The sequence below is a fragment of the Sarcophilus harrisii genome, chromosome 3, assembly GCF_902635505.1.
Source record: "Sarcophilus harrisii chromosome 3, mSarHar1.11, whole genome shotgun sequence".
In the NCBI taxonomy this organism is placed as follows: domain Eukaryota; kingdom Metazoa; phylum Chordata; class Mammalia; order Dasyuromorphia; family Dasyuridae; genus Sarcophilus; species Sarcophilus harrisii.
In genome coordinates this window covers 313,406,309-313,428,703 of record NC_045428.1, presented here as the reverse complement: position 1 = coordinate 313,428,703, position 22,395 = coordinate 313,406,309, and the positions used below count along the sequence as shown (strand labels likewise).

Below are 22,395 nucleotides of genomic sequence, written 5' to 3'. Positions count from 1 at the left end.
AGCAGGACCAGGAGATCATTATATATTCAACAACAATATTATATGATGACCAGTTCTGATGGACCTGGCCATCCTCAGCAATGAGATGAACCAAATCAGTTCTAATGGAACAGTAATAAACTGAACAGCTATGCCCAGTGAAAGAACTCTGGGAGATGACTAAGAACCATTACATTGAATTCCCAATCCCTATATTTTTGCCCACCTGCATTTTGGATTTCCTTCACAAGCTAATTGTACAATATTTCAGAGTCCGATTCTTTTTGTACAGCAAAATAACTGTTTGGACATGTATACTTAATTTGTATTTAATTTATACTTTAAAATATTTAACATGTATTGGTCATCCTGCCATCTAGGGGAGGGGGTGGGGAGGAAGGAGGGGAAAAATTGAAACAAGAGGTTTGGCAATTGTCAATGCTGTAAAATTACCCATGTATATAACTTGTAAATAAAAAGCTATTAAAATTAAAAAAAAGTTCTCTGTAAGTCATTCTCTAATCAGGGTTTAAAATATTGCCTCTACTATGTTCTTTTTTATATCTTCAATCTATTTATCAGAAAGTTCTATCCTTGATATTTTCCTCTTATCACTATATTCCTTTGCTTGGCCATTGCATTCATTCTCATGGCTTTTGTCAGGATCATAATTAGCATTGTGTGTGGTTGGGGGTGCATGAATATGTCTAGGGTAAAGGGAATAAAATGTGATGAGGACAGGGGGAGAACCTAACCTGAGGTAGAGATGCTTGGGAATGGATAGTGAAGAAAATGCTAGAGGTTCCTATTTTAACTGATTATACTTATCAAACAACATAAATGTCTGATGAATGATTGAATGAAACCATCAAGAAAATTGTCTTTGGATACATGTTTAAATCGTTTGACAAAGGTTTAAATTTATTTACATTTGACAATTCTGGTAGACATTAAAAATCAAATAAAGTTAGACAAAAGGAATATTTGAGATTCCCTATAAATAGGGAGAGGAGGTGTTGACTTTTTTCAAGTCTTAAGTCTTAAAGTTATGACTCCTTAAAGCAATGACCTCTTCTCCAAGAAGGAAAGATTGATGGGCTGGAAGGGCCCTAAGGCTGAGATTGGGGAATAATTTTTAAACATTTAAAATAACTCTATCAGGAAGCAATATCAATTGAATTGGGTTTGTGTGATTTGGCCATTTAAAAATAAAGCAGATAGACCTTTAATTTAACCTTCAAGGTTTTTTTCCCCCTTAAATAGAACAGTTATTAGTAGCACTAATGTGCAGAAAGACTTTCTGGGTTATACCAGTATTCACCTTTTCATTTATTTTTTAAAAAACTATATTGTATTTTAATTAAGTCCATGGTCACACAACCCAACCCTTGCCAGGAATGTCATTTACTAAGGCAAACAGCTGGAACCTAGATAAATAATAATAATTTTTAAAGTTTGTATATAATTTTGAACTTGGTTTAATAGGTCCTCTCTCCACACCGTGGAAAGAATGGCCCATAAAAAAGTAATTAGTTTATATAGACTGTCAAGGTTCAGGGGGGACAGCTGGCCTTTGATGCCTAGACTGTGATTACAGACAGCTCAGAGTAACTGCTCTACAAGATAATAAAACTGGGCTCTGAACTGATGCCAAGGTATTCGCAGATCGTGCTCTGGACATTTTGCCAAGCATAGTTCACTATAAACCCCCATTTGCTTTCCCCACCCTGATTCAGAATTTCAAATGAGCCTAAGATATTTTAGGCTCTTTCTTCAGAACCCCATAGATCTATAAAAGTAAAACAATTGACCTTACAAATTGATATTCATAATTAATACTTGTGGTGGTTTCCACTTTTGTACATGCTCAATATGGCCATGTTAGTAAGCCTAAATGATGGCTTCCTGATAAGGGGTGTTAATGGATATTAACTTAACCACACCTGGCCATGAAAGAGTTCACTTACTGAGACATTAGATGGGTTTTCAATAATTTCTTATCTCACAATGTCAGCCATAAATTTTGGCTCTTTCAAATACATTTTCTAGGATGTTTTCAAACATCCCATACATTCAATTTTTTTAAAAAAAAATTTTCCCTTTACTCTGTCCCAAACATAAGGCTGTGAATACACTGCTAAAAGGGAACATCTTAAATACTGAATAATATGTTAAGAAAGTCATATCAGTAAAAGCATAGCATTATAGTATAGCATTAGTATAGTAGGAAATGCTCTGGGCTTAGAACCTTAAAGAACTGCTTATGTAGATCTGAATACTGGCTCCATAGCTTACTACTCTATGGAAATATACTCATCTATGAAACGATGAAACTTGTGACTGTGGGGAGAAAGCTTAGTTTGTCTGAGCCTCAGTTTCTTCATCTGTAAAACAGGGACAATGATTGTTATACTTCTTTCTGCCCTGAGCAAAATGCTTCACATCTCTGAGTCTCAGTTTCTTCATCTATAAAATGAAAATAATACTACTCAAGTTACTTACCTTGTAGGGCTATTATGAGGAAAGCATTTCTAAAACCTTAATTTTTTGTTGAAATATGAGTTGTTATGAAAGTAATATAATACATCAAGTATAATGATAATAATTAGGGATCTTGAAATAGCCTAAACTAATATGTTATTGTTGCCTCCTATTGCTTCAGTGTCAGAGGAATGTAAGAAAGTTTAGGTTTTTTCTTTTATCTTTTGTTTTTCTCAAAATGTGCATGGGTTTGTGCTGACCTACTCAAAGTGCTGTTGGGAATAAAGATGGTTAAATTAGCAATGGTACTTACTCCATCATTAACTAGTTATATGACCACACAAGACACTAGAGATAGCTGAGTGATGCAGGGTATATATTTTTTTCCTCAATAATATTTTATTTTTCCATTTACATATAAAATAGTTTTCATTATTCATTTTTGTAAGATTTTGAGTTCCAATTTTTTCTTTCTTTCTCCCTCCTTTATCTCCCCCCTTACCAAGACAGCAAGAAATCTGACATAGATTTTACATTTAAAATCATTTTAAATAAATTCCTATATTTGTCATGTTGTGAAATAAAAATCAGAACAAAAAGGAAAAAACACAAGAAGGAAAAGCAAACAAACCAAAAATAGTATGCTTTGATCCACATTTAGTCTCCATAGTTCTCTGCTGAATACAGAATGCATTTTCTTTCTCAAGTCTGTTGAAACTGCTTGGATCACTGCATTGCTGAGAAGAGCTAAATCTATCATAGCTGATTATCATATACTCTTACTGTTACCATGTAACATTGGTTCTATTCACTTCACTCAACGTCATATGGAAGTTTTTCAGATTTTTCAAAAATCAGCCTATGATGCAGGGTATGGCGATCAGGGCATGGGCTCAAGAAGAACTGAGTTGAAACTTGGCCCCAGATAGTTATTAGCTATGTGACCCTGTCCATGTGACCTAATTTCTGTCACATATAATACACACACACACACACATATATATATATATATATATATACATATATGATATTATTATTATCTATATGGACCATGGATTTCTCATTTATAAAATGAATTGATCTCAATCACGTCTAAAGTCACTCCGTATAACTCTTAATTCTGTCCATTTTCTCTTAATCCCTCTGGCTAAAACTAATCTATACCCAGTGACTGTGGACAGAAACAGAGCTAGCAGGCCCACATGGGGACAAGATCAGACTCATGACAGTCTCATTAGCACGGCTCAATCCAACTGAGCAAAGTAGCCACAGGCAATAAAGAAACTGTTCAAATGACTAGGTTTCTTAAAAAATGTTTTTATCCCAATCATTCTAGCATTGTCAAGTCACAGCTTCGTATTACTGATCTTTTCAATGGCCCCAAGACTTCTCTTTACAGAACATGAACCTTGTGGGTGGATTTGCCCATTCTGTATTCCCTCATCATTGAGCCAATGACCATTGCCTTTCAGCCTCCTGCTACATAACAGTATAATCGAGAGTGGAGCTTGGCAATCTTTCTAGCTGAGAGGGTCCTCACCAGGTTAGCCAATGTTGTAGAAATAAGACTGAATTATACCCAGAAGAGGAAAATGGAGATATGGATAGGGAAAAAACAGAAAAAAATCTTATTCTGATCTTAATACTGAGAAATTAAGATCAGAACAAGATGCCAAGTAGCTGGTAAAGCTGGTAAAAATTTCAAAGTCCTTTGAAATTTGATTTCATTAAAAACAAAATATAACATATCACCAAATCCCACAAACTAAAAAAAGAACTTCCAGTGAAGGGAAAAATGAGCAAGGTTGAGAATTTAGTTCAGTACTGGCATTAACTCTCAGCTTGACCTTTGTGTCTTCAGTTTTTTCATCTGCAAAGCAAGCAGGTTAAGCTAAATGCACTCTAAGGACCTTCTAGCCCTGACATTCTGTGATTTGTATTGATTTTCACAGTAAAGACAGTAACTTTTTCAATGGTATATAAGTAAAGTACTAGATAAGTAGTCAAGGCCTATTTCTCCAAGAGAAAAAAGGTAAAAATAATTGGTATAATGGTTTGTTTACTAGGGAGAGAAAGAGGGCAATTAGATGGAAGCTTTGGAATGGCAATTCATGGGATAGATATAGGGTGATTGCAAGCTAGCAAAACATCCTATATGATATGTGTGGTCACTTAAACTTAAAGAATCCATGTAAGCAAAGGATTTTTCAGTATTCTTGTCTCTTTGGGGATGTTAGTGGGAGAATAAAAGAACTGTCATCTTCTCTATCCTAAAATTCAAGGACTCTGGAAACAAAAAAGCCTATTTTCAATCTCCCTTACAAGATCAACTGGCATCTGCTGTCCATCCATACTGTTTTCTTCTTGTGGGGTAGGTTAGCTGCAACAGAAAATACAAATGGTGAAGGAGAAAAATGAAAGAGTAGTAGAGGTGGTAGTGAACGAAAGGTCTATGCAATTATGAGTGGAAAAGGGAAAGTCACTAATTACTTTTTTGTTATTATTCGTACTTCATTCTTGAAGAGGATCAATAACATCAGGAAGGTGATGTCTTGCCTTGAAAGTGAATTGGATATAAATGAGGGAGGACTGTGCAGATGCATTAGCTTTACTCTCTCCTCCAGAATCATTCAGAGTCCAGTGGCAAGACATATGACAGGATGACCCAGATGAACTCACAGGTACTAACTCAAGTTACCATAGTCAGCATGTCTCATGCTACTGAAGCAAAAGGCAGTCTGAGCACAGGTTTACAGATAAAAAGTTTTACTCAGATTTCTGTTTGCTCATAACCTTGTTCCTTTGTGGTGCCTTTAGGAAGTGTCTAATGCTTTTATGTATTCCAACAACATGTAACATTTCAATTTGTCTTTGGAATTGTAAAAAAGGCTCTGATAGAACACCCACAATTGTTTTGTTTTTTATTATTTTTAAAATTTGACTTCTATGTGCTGTCAATTTAATGGCAGTAAAAGAGTAAAAATTGAAATCCTGACACCATGTTATTAAAACAGAAGCGTTTCAGAAATAGAAGCCTTTTGCAAGTTCTCCCATCCATCCCTGGTGATTAAAAGCTTTGCAGTAATCATTAACTGTGCCTCTCTGCCTTGTGTCCTTCTTACTCTTCTCAAGGCAAGCTCTGTGACACCATCTTTTTCAGAAAATCATTTCTATCATTTTTAATCTCCCAGGGAATGGGTTAGTATTGGGGGAGAGGAAGAAAAGGAGGATCCTAGAAAGGGTATATAAAAAACCAAAGATTTTGGATTGAAATTTCCTAGGGACAATCGTGAACAACCTTTCTTTTCAGCAACATGAAATATGGTCATAGAACACTTTGTTTTTCAAGGATCTCAGGGAGAACAAAGGTTTAAAATCAATACCAACATGAAATATAAAAGGTATTTTATATTTATAAAGAAACATGTATATTGGTTTACATGAAGGAATCAATAAATGTCTGATAGAAGGATGGAATGACTACTAAATGATCTAGGCTTAGAAAGTTTTAGATCAAGAATTCAGGCATGATACATGAAAGCCAGGAGCTAGAATATGAAAATAAGGTCAGTGGTTGGTTACTAGAGGAATGAAAAGACAGGAAAATTAACCTATGAATGAGGCAAAGTGTTATGTCAAGATATCTATCCACAAGAGGAAAATATAGAGGGAAAGAAATACGATTAGCAAATTGTCTAGGCTGAGTTCAAGAATCAGTATGTCTATTTTAAAATGTCCATTTAGAGATGGACAGGCAAAGGATGCAGGTTTATTTTATGAGTAGAGAGGTTGGTATCAATGAAATCCAAAAAGAGGAATTCAGGACTCAATTATGGGGATTCGAGGCAAGAAATTTATTCACTTAGAAGATGTTATGAGACTAGTCAGATAAAGCTACTCATTAAAAAGAATTATAGAATTATATAATGTTAAAATTGGAATCCAATCCAACATGCATTTATAAAATAAAGTCAACATATTGCAGTAGATGGAAATGATACAAAAATTATAAAGAAATGAATGTAAATAAATAAATAAAAACAGTACTTGCTTCAGGGAATTTACATTCTTCTAGATGAAGTATGACATTTAAACTGTAAGTCTATATTTGATTATTTAGAAAACGGGGAGAGAACACCAGTGACAAAGGGGATCGAGAAAGTCTGCCTGTAGGAAATGATACATGAACTTAGCTTGAAGGAAGATAGGGTTTCAAAGAGTTAGAAACAAGCAAGAATTGCTTTCAAGGACTACAACAAAGCAGATTAGTGGGTACTAGATCGCAGAATTCTAGCAGTTGGCACAGTATCTGGCATATATTAGGTACTTAATAAATATTAATTGAATTCAGCAAATAGTTGAGTTTGGCTTGAACATAGCTGATATGAAAGAAACTTAGAGTCATATAATTCAAATTTGCTTTAAAAATAAGGGCAAAAAGTGACTCCCATCATATTGGAAGAATCATCCCTCAAAATGAGGTCTTCTGACTCTGAATTCAAAGTTCCTTTCATATCATAATGAATAAAGGAAGAAATTTTCTTCTAAAGACCTGGAATACAATCAGGATCCAAATAATTTTTCCATGGAAACTAGGGACAAGATAGAACTTAATAATAGAGGAACTGATGTACTAAAAGTGGAATAGAACCAGCACTGAGGTTAACATCAGTCAATCAATCAATGAGCATTCATTAAGTATGATGATAGGCATTGGGGATATAGATACAATAAATAATAACCTGGAAATACCAAATGCTTACATTCAAATGGAGAAAAAAACTTAAACATACATAAGAACATAAAGAACAAATGTAAAGGGAATAAATAGGGTAACTAAGTGGCACACTGGATAAAGGGCTGGACCTGGAATCAGGAAGACTCATCATCCTGAGTGTGATTCTGGGCAAGTCACTTAACCCAGTTTGCCTTCTCATTTATAAAATGAGCTGGAAAAGGAAACAGGAAAGCACTCAGACATCTTTCCCAAGAAAACCCCAAATGGAGTCATGAAGAGATGAACATAACTAAAAAATAAACAAATAATAATAAAGAAAATAAATAGAAATAAATAAAAAAGGTCAAATATAAAGTAGTTTAAGAGGGAAGTACAAATGGCTATAAAGGATTATAGATTTGATTATAGATGTATTAGAAACTACTGGAGTTCACTGAAGAAGAAAGTGACATTATTAAATCTGCATTTAAGGAAATTTGGTCACAGTATGGGGACTAAGTACAAAGAGATAAAACAGGGAGACTACAGTACTCAAGGGATTGTTACAGTAATCTAGGCAAGAAGTTTTGAAGGTCTGAACTAAATAAGATAATTTGAGGGACAGCATGAAAGAGAGTCTGTAGAGGTGGAAACAATATTTGGTAATTGAATGTACATGTGCTATAAAGAGACTGAAAGCAGTGGCAGCTAGATGGCACAGTAAATAGAGTGCAAGCTGTGGAGTCAGGAGGACCTGACAGCCTTAGACATTAAACATTTAATAGCTGTGTGATCCCAGGAAAGTCACCCAATCCTAACTGCTTCACTAAAAATCAGAGATAAAGAGAAAGAGAGGGAGAGAGAGAAAAAGAGACAGAGACAAAAAGAGAGATAAAGACAGAGAAAGAGAGAAAAAGAGAAAAAGACACAGAGAGAAAAAGAGACAGAGAGAGAGAGAGAGAGAGAGAGAGAGAGAGAGAGAGAGAGAGAGATATGAAGAAATGGAGAGACAGAGAGAGAGAGACAGATACAGAGACAGAGAGAGGAAGGAGGGAGAGAGAGAGAGAAAGAGAGAGAGAAAGAAAAGAAGAGGGAAAAAGGGAGAAACACAGAGAGGGAGAGAGATGATGTTGATCCAGTGAGTTGTTGACCCAGGACTTCTTACGATACTCTGTTAAGAGACAGGATTGGTCCCAGGCCTAAGGGCTGAGGCCTCCATACCATATAGCCTATTGACAATTTCTCACTCAATTAATTTCTCTAAAATTCTGGTTTAAGAATGTCAACTAATCTACTTATCCATCAATTGTTACCAAACATTGTTTTATCTCCTATATTACTAAAGGGTAAGAAGAAGAAGTAGCAGTAATAAAAAAAAGAGTAATCAAAGATGAGGCAGTAGTTTTGAACTCTGTTGTTCAAACTCCATTTCTCTGACAAAAAATCCTCTATAGTCTATCCCCAACTCATTGTGTGAATTTGATTTCCCATCAATTTCTCAAATGGGCAGTGTGGTATAAAAGAGACATAGATTTGGTGACAGAAAAATTGGATTATCTTTGTCCCTCCAAAGCCAGGTGACCCTATTCAAGTCATAGAATTTGTCTTTGAGCTATAAGGGACTTTTAAGTTACTGAGGCTAACCCCTCCTCAAGAAGAAATCATATCTATAACATCCCTAACAAATGATCAATGAGACTCTTGGAAGCCTTCCATTAATGAGAAACTCACTATCTCTTCTCTGATTTATACTTCTGATTCTCCTGTTGTCCACTCCCCTTCAACTTCCTTTTATGTGTTGTCTTCCCCTGACAGAATATAAACTCCTTGAGGACAGTCCACTGTCTTATTTTTGGGTTTTACTTATATTCCCATATTAGCACAACACTTGGCACATAGTACTTAAGAAATGCTTGTTGATGAGATAACTCGAAGAAAACAGAATATCCCTGTACATCCGGCAGAAAATTGCTCTTCTGAGACTTCACCAATTGGTACAAGTTCTTGCTATAGGGCAAAACAATGAACTTCAATGCCTCTTAAGGACCAGTTTTCTAATAGAACAAAATCCTATTACACCGTGCTGTTTTTTTTTGTAGTTTTAATATTCATAGTTTCTTAAGTTCATTCTCCATTCTGGTAACTGTGCTCCAGTTTTTCAATGTTTTTCCCAAAATAAGAGGTCTAGAATTAAGCACAATACTCCAGATATGGTCTGATCAGAGTAGGACCCAATAGAACCATTTCCTAGATAATAAATTTCCATGCATGCAACCTATTAGGGGCACAGTGAATAGAGTGCTAGACTTGGGATCAGGAAGACCTGAGTTCAAATTCTGCTCCAGACATTAATCAGCCATGTGATCCTGGGTAAGTCACTTAATCTGTTTGCCTCAGTTTCCTTACCTGTAAAATGGGGATGATAATAGCATCTACCACTGAGGGATGTTAGGAGCATTTCTTGCAAACCTTACAAAACAAACATTATTGTTGATATTAATAATATCATTACTACTTAAACCCTCTATTGAAGTACTTAATAGTATGTGGTATAAATAATTGAGCCTGATATGTTCTACATGAAATGATGCTATAGACATGGCCCACCTCTAGCAAGTCCAGTAATTTATAATTAAAAATCTTTATCAGTGAAAGCACCGTTTTCAGTCATAATTCCCTCCTCTGCACATAGAACACAGTAATGGGACAAACACACAGAGATAGATGTAGCAGGCGACAATGTGAAAACCATGAATCTCCACAGATTTTGCCAGTAAAGTAAGTACAGCCACATGTATATACAAGAGACATAATTAGCTAATCCAACTAAGCCAAATAACATCCCATGTAATTTTCCTAGCAGCTTTCAAAGAGTTACCCGATATGAGAAGCCAGCAATTGTACTTGATCATTCTCCACAACCCCTGTCCTAGTAAGAGACAAGCCAAAACATGCACAATGTAGACAAATGAGCAACTAAATTATATTTGAAAGTAAAACTAATTTTCTTCACATTTAAAAGGCTCTCAAGTTGCCTAAAAGCCCTCAGTTGGGCTGAGGTGAAAATTAAATTATTTAGTGCATGCCCAGCCTGATTGCATTATCACATGCTGCATCTCTGTGGATGGGACCTTCATAATATTAGTTTCCATTTATACAGGCTCCATGTTATTGCTCTGTGAATGTTATATTTTTATAGTGCTAAAGGACATAACTAGGAATTTGTCTTCCATTGGACTTTTATAGAAACCAGGGAAACATTTCATTACTTGTATTACTTAGCCTGATTTTGCCCACTAGAAGAATCACACAAAAAGATACAGTGACCCAGTGGGAAAAACAGAGACAGAGGGTGGTATAATGAAAAAAAAACCTTGAGAAAGAAAATGGGCAATTTGGGTTTGCATTTGGCTTAATCATCAATTCACAATATTAGCCAATCATATAGCCTCCTATCCACAAAATGGATGTATACAAAGTGATTTCATAAAGACTTTGTACAAATCAACTTCATTTATCATGAAAAAAAATCTCTTTTTAATTAAAGTACTTGATATGCATAAGGCATTCAGTTAGGTATTTAAAGAGATACAAATATGTGTAAGATATGGATGTTGCTCTCATGGAGTTTACAATCTAGTAGAGGATCGGAAATTTCAGGCATGTCAATATACTAAGGAATGGTTGAACAAGTTGTGGTATATGATTGTAATGGAATATTACTGTGCTATAAAAATTCATGAGCTCAATAATCTTAGCAAAACGTGGATAGACTTGCGTGAAATACTGAAGAGCAAAATGAGTACAAACAAGAGAATATTGCATACAGTAAAAGCAGTATTGTTTTAAGAATGACTTTGAGCAAATAAGTCATTTGACTATTATAGTCAAATTAATTACAAAGGACATATGAAGAAAGATTCTTATCTGCATCCAGACAAGGAACTGTTAAAAAGAAATATATACAAAATAATTTTGACCATACTGATTTGGGTTTAATGGTACCCATCTCTAAAGTAATGAGAGGGAAAAATGAAAAAAAAGAGAAATTTATTATGTATACAATATATGCACATAAATTTGTTATATATGTAAATGAAATAGCAAGCTTCATGTGCAATCATTTTTTATTATACTGTTATAGAAATACTTGTTTTATTCTATAAATTAAAAAAAAACAATTTAGTAGAAAAATCGAATTATGTACTCCAGGAGCTCTATTCCAAAATATAATAGAAAAAAGAAGTGGTTGATGCTATGAAAACCAACTAGAGAGAAGAAAGACTAGATGTAGGAAGACCAATTCAGAAGGTAACTGCTATAGTCCAGTCAGGAGTGACAAGGATCTGAATTAGAATGTTGGTTATTGGATGTCTCAATAGTGTTGAGAGGCAGAGACTGTTATTAACTCCATTTTACAAATGAGGAAACTGAGGCAGACATAGGTTAGATTTGTACAAGTTCACAGAGCAAGAATTGACCTCAGATTGTTCTGAAATGGGTCTAGCATTCTATCCATTGTGATCTGAGAATAGTTGCAGCTGAATAGGTTTGTGGGATGAAAGAGAATAAGGAATAAAGATGATTCCAAAATTAGCTGCAAGAATGATGGTGTCTTTGGCACAATACGGAAGTTGATAAGACAGATGAGTTTCAATTAAGACTCAGCAGACATTCATTAATTACTTCAAAGAATTAAACTAAATATCAGAATTCAAAAGTACTTTAGTGGTCATTTGACTCATTATCTAAATGAAAAGAATGTGCTCTGTAAGATACCAAGAAAGTGGTCATCTACCTTTTCATGTAGTTTAACATACTTGAGTCATCTAGATAGCTTTAATTGTTAGGAATTTTTTCCATCAAAACTTAAATTTTCCTTTTGGCAGCTTTCTAATCCTAATTTTGCCCTTTTTGGCTAAAAAATGATGCTAATAAAGATGCTGATAAATCTAATCCCTCTCTGAGATAATGAACTTTTAAATAAGCTATGATATTCTCTTCCAAGAGTTTATTCTTCCCCAAACTGACCATACCACTTCCTCTAACCAGTCCTTACATTATATGAACATGAGACCCTTCCTTTCTTCTATTGACTCTTTAATTTATCAATGTCCTTCCTAAAATGTGCCTCATTAGAACTGAACACAGTGTTCTAAAGTTGGTTCAGTCAGAGTTATGTATAACAAGAGCATCATGTTCTCCTAGTCCTAAATACTTAGTGTAATCTCACATTGCAATACCTTTCTTGAGAGCCATTTATTGTACACTGGACACTGTGGTACACTGTGGAAAGCAGAAAGCCAGGAAAAATTTTTTGCAGCCAAATCACAATGGATTGTGTATTTAGTGTGGTGAATACAAAAGAGGAATCAGGCCATACATTTAAAGACACTATTTGGGGGATATAAAACACGTGGACATGGAACATCAAGAAAAAAAAAGCATAATCAATTTTAGACAGTAAATCTAAAGAGAAGAAAAGAGAGATCAGTGTATACTAATTTGTTTTACTGACCCTGAGTAAGTATTTATTTCTACCACTTTTAGTGAGATCATTTCAGTTCATGTTAATCATGTGGCTCCCTCTGAGGACATACTTTCCTACCTTCAAATAGAAAAGGACACTGACCAAAGATAACACTAGCATGAAGAATCTCAATGTTTGAGAAAAAAAACTTACCCTACACCAATCACACAAAACCCCAATCAATACAGTATACCATTGCAGAACTGCCAACCAATATTATCTTCTAATCTGTTCATTCTCAGTAGGAAAGAACTGTGACCTGAGCAGCTTGTAACCGAACCAGTTCAGCCTCATTTTGAGTAAATCATAAAGTCTAGATTTAAAGCTAAAAGAGCCCTAAATGATCTTCTAGGGTGATCCAGTCTCTTCATTTTTAAAATGATGAAACTGAGCTGAAACCTTTTAGTGGGAGGTTTATCCTATATATATATTTATAACTAGTTTCTTTCAAAAATCATTCAAAATCTTTCTCTTATTCTAATTTTATTTATTTTATATACATACACACACACATATATGTACATATATCTACTAGCACACATATTTCTTCCATATTAGGATGATAGTTTCTTGAACACAAGGGATAATTTTTAAAATTTTTGTGTTCATCACCACAGTACACTGTTTGGCACATCATAATTGTTCATTGTAAATGTTTGGTAATTGATTGAGGGTAGATGGATGGATGGATGGATGCAACTGATAGTCATGAATTTTTCCTGGGTAAGAATAGAAAAGGACTTTCTTACAGTCAGGAAATCAAATCATGTAGAAAAATTTCTACTCTGTGAGGTGAAAGTAGACTGGACCAGCTCAAATCTGGAGGTGTCACAGAATTCTACTCCCAAAGCATCACAGTCATTGCACAAATAATGAGGATTCTTTTATAATGAATTCTTTGGCAAAGGGAGCCTATCCAGAAAACCTAGAATCTTCTTTGGATGCCTGGAAGAATATTTTAAGTCCATAAGGTATATTCTAATTTTCATTTTTATTAACTAAGTGGAGACATGGATTTATTTGGTCAAAATCATTTGCTATCTCATGAAATTCTAGTGAGGTACAATGGAAAGAACACTTGACTTGGAGGGAAGAGAGGTTGGTTTGAATTCTAGTTCTGTCAACAACTAGTAATAAAATTATGGGAAAATTTGCCTTGCCCTTAAGTTTCCTCATTTTTAAGAAGAAAAAAATTTCCCTTTCCAGCTCTAATTTTCCATGACTCTATGGGATTTAATTCTCTTAGTGGGAAGGGACTTGTTAAATCTTACTGTTTAAAAAATAAACTGGCAAGAGCAACAAGCAAAGCAAAAACAAACAAGCAAACAAAAAACACAGATAAGCAGTAAAAAGAAAGGCACTATGGTATGGTCAAAATAGTCTGCGGTCAGAGAATCTCTGTTCAAATCCAGGATCTATTATTCACTTTTAATGTGACATTAAGATTGTCACTTTATCCTTCTAAATTTATTTGTAAAATGATATGTCTGGCTTCAATATTCTCTACAACCCCTTTCTGTGAGCCTATGAAAATGTTATACAGAGTAGATTATAGATTACATGAGGATCTAAAGTAAAAGCAATAACTAATGGAAAGGGCTGATAAATGAAACAAAACAAACAACTGCTGATAACAGCAAGAGCCCAAAGCTCATCATTAAAGGGATAACACTGGCAGATATATATATATATATATATATATATTAGTTATAATTATTTTACATATTAAAATTTCTGGGATGCAACTAAAACTCTTTCTGTGAAGAAACCGCAAAGATGATGAAGACAAAGCATGGGAAGACTTATTTGAACTAATGAGGGCTCAAAAAAAGCCATACAATGATTTTTGCAGCTCAGATGGATGGCAGCAGCAGGTGTGCTTACCTTAGGTACCATCACAAATAAGACCCAGAAAAATGGCTTTTTAGTCATCGTAAAAGAATCCTTTTCACTTTGAAGAGTAAGAGAGATTTATAAACTGATGCCTTAGAGCTAAAAGATTTCTGTTCTGTGGATAAGGTAGGAATTTATGGCCAAAGGAGAACTAGAAAACATGAAATGCAAAATGGATAATTGTGATTTCACTAAATTAAAAAGGTTTTCCCCAAACAAAATTAATGCAGCCACGATTAGGAGGAAAGCAGAAAGCCACAGAAAAAATTTCCAGCCAATGTTTCTGATAAAGGCCTCATTTCCAAAATATATAGAAAACTGACTCAAATTCATAAGAATATAAATCATTCTTCAACAGATAAATGGTCAAATTATATGAACAAATTTCAGATGAAGAAATTAAAGCCATTTTAGTCATATGAAAAAATGCTCTGAATCACTATTGAGTAGAGAATTGCAAATTAAGACAGTTCTGAAGTACCACTTTCCATCTCTCAGATTGATGAAGCTGACAGGAAAATATAATAAGAAATCTTGGAGGGGAGGTAGGAAAACTGGTACACTAATACATTGTGGGTGGAGTTGTAAAATGGTCCAGTTATTCTGGAGAGCAATTTGGATCTATGACCAAAAGCTATAAAAGTGTATATACCCTGTAATCCAGCAATCTTGCTACTGGATGCATATCCTAAAGAGATAATAAAAAAGGGAAAAGAACCCAAATATACAAAAAAAAATTTGTAGAAGCTCTTTTTTGTAGTGCAAGGAATTGGAAACTGGGTGGATGCCTATTATTTGGGTGATGGTAAATAAGTTGTGGTATATAAAAGTAACAAAATATTTTTTCTATAAGAAATAATGGGTAGGCAGATTTTAGAAAAGCCTGGAAAGATCTATATGAACTGATGTTGAGTGAAGTGAGCAAAATGAGGAGAACATTGTACATAGTAGCAATAAAGCTATGTGATGATCATCTGTGATAGTTATCCCTTTTCACAACAATGCAGTGAATCATGGCAATTCCAATAGATTTGTGATGGAAAGTGCCATTCACAGCCAGAAAATGAATTGTAGACTCTGAATGTGTATTGAATCAGAGTATTTTCACCTTTTTGTTTGCTTGTTTCTTTTCTTTCTTATATATTATTTTCTTTGGTCTGATTTTTCTTGCACAACATAACAAATATGATAATGTTTCTTAAAGTATAGCACATATTTAACCTATATCAGATTGCTTGCTGTCCTAGGGGAGGGAGGGAGGAAGGGAGGGAAAGAGGAAGGAAAGGAGCAAATTTTGGAACCCAATATTTACAAAAATGAGTGTCAAAAACTGTATCTGTATGTATTTAAGAAAATAACATTATTGAGGAAAAAAAGGGAAAAATAAATGGGTTTTTGTGTGGCTATGAATGTTGGTAATACCACTGAAGGGAAATCATTCTGTTTCTTTACTCAGGAGTAGGAGTAGTAGTAGTAGTAGTAGTAGTAGTAGTAGTAGTAGTAGTAGATGTTGTCTTTTGCTTTTAAAGAAAACAAACGATATCACAAAGGTTGATATTTGACAAACAAGTGTAGATTCAGGCAGATCCCATTTTATGCAATGGATATATATATGAATACTTGCCTTCAATCAAGTATTTATCATTCAAATTAATATTTAATTGCACTTGAAAATTTTGTTGTTTAAATGAAACCCCTTCCCTCAAGCCCTTTAATAAAATAAGCAATCTTTTCCTTCTTAAATAATCTAATTATAAATTTGGTGAATTATAAATTATAAATATAGGTGAATATATCTGAAAGACTTACATCATTAAAATTTTGAAGAACTTTAGAATTCATTAATTCAATTTAATTTGGTGGTAGATTTCTATAATACATTAGGAATGTGGACATTTTTGAGGTAGTTTTCAAGGAAATTATTTACTAGGGAATTGCTAAGGAGAAGCAACTAATAAGGACTGAATTCCAATTCTTATGATATAGGAAAAAAATAAAATGTCCCATATAAATCAAATATTTACGCCAATATTTTATTAGTAAATAACTGGAAATAAAGTAGATACCTATCCACTGTGTAATGGTTAAACAAATTGTGATATAAAAGTAATTCAATACTCTGGACTTTAAGAAATGATAGAGATGGCAAATACAGAGAAGCATTGAAAAGCATGTGAATTAAAGCAAAGTGAAACAAGCAGAACCAGAAAAAGTATGTTCATAAACTACAACAAAGTAAATGAAAAGAATCATAGTGGCCAAAGTAGGTCCATGTACACACATCTTTTTTTAAATCATTATACTATGTTATGAAAATGCTTCTTTTATTCTACAAAATAAAAATAAAATAAATTTTAAAAAAGAAGAGACATAAGAATACATTTCCTTCCCTTCTTTGCAGGTGTGAGGATTTAAGGTTGAGAATAAAAGAAAAAATTTGGACTTAATTTATTGGTTAGTTTTGCTGAACTGTTTTTGTATGTATGTATACATGTATGTATGTAAGTGTGCATCTATTTTTGTTGAGAGCAATATCTTCATTGCTATAGAGATACTCTTAATGACTAATTTACTCATACCAATATAGATCTGTTCTTGTTTTATTATTTATATTCTTAGAGTTGCTGAAGGACACTGTGTGCTTAAAGTGATTTGCCCAGGGTTTAAGGGGAATTTGTCAAAATTGAAGTTATGTCTCATTGATGATTCAATCAAGAATGATTCTCTCCAACTCTACACATGTTAACAAATTTAAACAAGAGAACTAGATTTTTGTTCCTCTTCTAGAAAAAAAAAGGAAATATACCATTGAAATCTGGAAAGACTTACATGAACTGATACTGAGTGAAGTGAACAAAACCAGTAGAGCATTATAAACAGTAACATTGTTATGCAATGATCAACTTTGGCAGATTTAGCTCTTCTCAGCAATACAATGATTCCAAAAGACTTTTGATAGAAAATGGTTTCCACATCCAGAGAAAGAACAATATAGTCTGAATGTTGATTGAAGCATACCATTTTCACTTTTTTCGTGTGTGTGTGTGTGTATGTTTATTTCTCTGTGTACGTGTTTTTTTGGATGATTTTTCTTTAGTTTTATTTCTTATTTTACCAGCTGGACTAATATGAAATGTTTAATATAATCAATGATACATTTGCTCTCTTGGGGTAGGAGGAAGAAAAATTTGAACTCAAAATCTTTCAAAAACTGTATGTTGAAAAACTATCTTTACACATCATTGGAAAAAAATGAAATACTATTGACAAATATATGTGTTTACACGCCTTTTGACTTGAAAAAAGTCATACAGAGCAATAGTCTTTCAAAGAAAAGATATTTTAGGGAAATTTTTCAGAATTGGAAAAATGACAACTTTAAAAACAGAGAGATGCTGCAAACACACACATGTCAGAGCCACTGCTCCTCACAATACTTATCTGCTCTACAGCTTAATCCTCTTGTATCCTACTTAAAGTACCTCTCTACACCCCATAAGAAATTTTATGAGTTTTTCTATGCATAACTACTAATGTTTCCATTTGCCTTGCCCCCTCAAACTTTATAATCTTCTGTAATCAAAAAAAAAAAAAAAAAGGGTTTTGCAAAGCTTATCTCTTAGAAGTGCAAAAGAGCTTTTTTTCTGCCCAAGTAGCTCATAATGTAACAGACAAACTGTCAGAAAAAATAGACTTAATAATGGTAAAAACCTCGACCTGGCATACATCTATCATAAAGCAATCTTCCAGAAATCTTGAAAACCTTCATTAAATTTCCTGTCTTGCCCCTGACAGTTATAAAGTGCTAACAATATTACTCATGATGCAAGTGTCTTCAGAAATACCTTATCATTTTATTCTCATAACCTATTTCTTTCTTTTCTTTTCCCTTTAATGTCTGCCAAAGAGTAGGGCACATTCCCACTTCTTCCTAGTATACTACTTGGCAGGAATTAAGAAGACAGTCAATGGCGGATCCTTCATCCACTGATCTGACTGAGCAAATCAATAGTCATAAGTTTTAATCAGTGAAAATAATTTACTTCCCTTTTTATTTCTATAACCCTTTCAAAAGTTATGCCAAATTCCCATTCCCAATCATCCAAACCCCCAACAGAGGTCTAATATCAGTATTGTAAATCGTGCCTGGTTTCTTTTTCATTAAAATCTATTATGGCAGAGAACAAGGTATCATAATTACTTTCTGTGGATCACTAAGAACAAGAGAGTTAAAGACTCCTTGGCCCACAGACCACTCCATTGGACCAAAAAGATCCGGCAAACTCTTAATTCATTCTTTCCACCAAACTTTATATTACTTCTACCCTTTTCCTAGGTGAGAGAGAGAAAAAAAAGAGAGACGGAAAAAGAAAGAAAGAGAGACAGAGAGAGACAGAGACAGAGACAGACAGACAGACAGAGAGACACAGAGACAGAAAGAGAGAGAGAGAGAGAGGAGAGAGAGAGAGAGACATATAAGAAACCAAAGGGAGAGACAGTCTTCTAGAATCACTAAAGGTGCTACAATATAAAGGTCACCAAAATGACACTTGAAAACCATCAGGGCATGTGACTACTCCGTATTTGATGATTTGAACATTAACCTTTATTTATATAAGACAATTGATTATTTGAATCTGATACTTCTCAGACTGACATCAAGAATAAGCCAGTCTGAATAGCTCCCTCAGTGGGATATCCTACCTGCAAAAGGAACCGGGGCATCCTTATCCAGGGCAACGAGAGGTGGATCCAAAATGACAGTGTCGTTATTCTCAGTTATGACTCCATGGTATGAGGTTTCAATCCATGGTTTATGTTTGTTGACTGGAAAATAAATACAAAATGCAATTAGGTGAATTGAGTAAACTCAAAATATGCCTCAATTCTCAAAGATGGCATGCTTTCAATATCAGATATGTGCATTCTCTATTATAAATGCTACTATGTCACAATTAATCCCACACACAATTAGGAAATTAGCAGTTGCAGCAACTATTCTTTCAAATAATTATTAAGTTTTTTTCTTTCTGCTTTTTTTTTGAGAGGTGGGATTTTAATGTTTCCTGAATATGAAAAAAAATTACAAGGATGTTTTTATAGCTAGCTATTCATGTGGTTGTTTGTATAATACTAACTGATTCATTTAAATATAAACTTTTTAGTCATTCACAAACACATATTTAACATCTAGCATACTATAATTGCTGCCTGAATTCATATCTTCATTTCTTTTAGCTGAACTACAGAAAGTGGGTTATAGTTAACCTATGGCTATCATAAAATGACAAAAATTCAGGTTATTACTTAAAGCAAAACAAAATGTCATTATTATTCAAAACATGAATCAATCACCTGATTCTTAAAAGACATAGGGCATTCCAAAGAGCAGAGATGAGAAGGCAGTGCATTCCAAGCATGGAGTATGGTCAATGCAAAAGAATAGAGATGGAAGATGGATTGTCATAATATGAGGAATAGAAAGGACAGTTTAAGTGGACTGAAGAGTGAAGGGGGGGTAAAATAAATAAAGCTGGAATTAAAAGTTTATATTCTACTCATAATAGGGAACCACTGGTGTTGATTTTAGTAGAGGAGTAATATAGTCAAATCTGAGTTTTAGGAAAATGATTTCAGCAATTGTGCGAGTTGGATTAAAGTGAAAAGAAAATTGAAAAGGAACATTTGGTTCTGACTCCAAATTCTTCCCTATCTCTGCTTTTTGTGAACCTTACTTGGCTGTAGACCGGCTGTTGCTCCTAAATTCAGGCAATGTCTTTATAGATGCAGGAAATGGCAGCTTGCTAATTGGTGAATTTCTGACTTTGATGTCAGCCTGTAGAGCAGCTTAAACTAGGAATCTAGAGTTGTGCTCAGGTCCCACAAGCTCTATTTCCTAAAGACTTGTTAACTTCTTCCAGGCTATGGGCTGAAACTCACAAGTCACTCATAATCAGGATTTACAGAAGAAAAGGACTTTGGAGATCATCTAGTCTCACTGATGTTAAATATGCTTCTTGCCTTTTTTGGGAGGGGGTATAGAATGAGGAATACTTTTTCCGACCCAGTTTAAGCAGTGTTTTATTCTATTGGATTACACACACACACACACACACACACACACACACAAGACACAGAGAGAGCACCAAAGAGAGGTCTATTGCAGGATAAACAAAGAAGATCAGCAAGTCACTGGGAAATAACAAGTATATAAAATAAGAGAAAAGCATTAATAAAGGAGTTAAAGAGAAAAAGTAAAAAATCATCTAATCTTATTCCCTTAATTTATGTCTAGATAATGGGACTGAAGATAAGAGAGGTGAAATATTATAATACATTTTTGTGCAAGATGGATAGTAAATAGCAGAAGTGAAATGGAAAGAGCCTCATCTCTCTCTCTCCCTCTCTCTCTCTCTCTCTCTCTGAGTGTGTGTGTGTGTGTGTGTGTGTGTGTTTGACTCTCTTTTCATTTAATTTTTTGAGTTTTAAATTTTCTCCCCCTCTCTAGCCCCAGTTTCCACTAAGGATGCAAACATTATGATATGCACATGATCTCTTAATTATACTATTACCAATTCTACAAATCAACACTTTGTATGGATATTGCAAGAGACTTAGTCAAATATATTTCAGAAATGCAGATATTTCCACATAAAATACTCAAAGCATTTCCCTCATCAATTAGTCAATTAACCTTATCAAAAAATAAAAACAAGCTTAGTCTAGAATGACTCTTTCTTAAATGCTGACTTGTTGGAGTAATTATCTGTTTCTCATGGCACAATCGGTACTGGTCAAGGATGAAAGATGTTTTCAATCATTTTTTCCCCCTGAAATACAACTAGGAAGTGTTAAATGTCTGAGACCAGATTTGAAGTCAGGTCCTCCTGACTTCAGGGCTAGTGCTCTATCCACTGTGCCACCTAGTTGCCCCTTCAATCAACTTTTATCTATATTTTGGCAATATTTGACAGTTCCAAATGCAAAACCATTTACAAATGCAAGTCTACTTACCCAAAAGAGCTAAATATTTTTAGATAATAATTACAATGTTCTTCTACACTAAGGAGAACAAATCCTTCCCTTCTGTTATTTAAAATCTTCTATCATTTCCCTGTGATTTATTTTATCAGCTTTATTTCATATTACTTCCTTTAATGAACTCTGTATTCCAGGTAAACCAAGTGACTAGCTATATTCCTCGACTTTATCCTGCCATATCAAACGGCTTTTCATATTAATGGCCCATAACTAGAATATACTCCCTGGTATTATACCATCTTGTGAAATCTTACTCTTCCTTCAAGGCTAAGTGATATGAAGCATTCTTCAACATCTCCCAGATAACTATGATCTCATTCTGCTAAAATTTTCCTAGAAAACTTTATTGTTTTCTTCTTGGTTAACTATATACCATATTTTGAACAGTATACATGTAATATTCCATGAAATAGATTATAAATCCTTTGGGATTAGCATAGTGCCTTGTACATTGTAGATATTTAATAAGTATTAATTTGTTAAATACAATTAAATTATAAATCTTTTTTGGATACTATTGATTCTCTTGCCACATTGAGGGCTGAGGGCTCTCAGAGCACCCAAAGAAACCTCTGTCAAATCAGACATGTCTCTCCTTGGATTTGTCTACTTGACTTCAATAAAACTAGTGTAGTTAATGAATATAATTCACATATTTGGACAGATTTTTTTTTTTTACAAAACAGATATAGCCTCAGTGATTGATCATGACCTCTACTTCTTTTCACTTGTTTTTTATGGTATTTTTTTTGGA

The 22,395-nt window shown here is 34.1% G+C and overlaps 1 protein-coding gene across 1 annotated transcript in view; it reads right to left on the bottom strand.

Moving 5' to 3' along the window:
• Window positions 1-19,444, bottom strand: part of CLSTN2 (calsyntenin 2) — a 548,572-nt gene extending 529,128 nt beyond the window's left edge. Inside the window, exon 1 of the mRNA XM_031959829.1 lies at window positions 19,305-19,444. The gene's annotated coding sequence lies outside the window, so the exon portion shown is untranslated. The remainder of the gene's footprint in view (window positions 1-19,304) is intronic.
• Window positions 19,445-22,395: the final 2,951 nt, after the last annotated feature.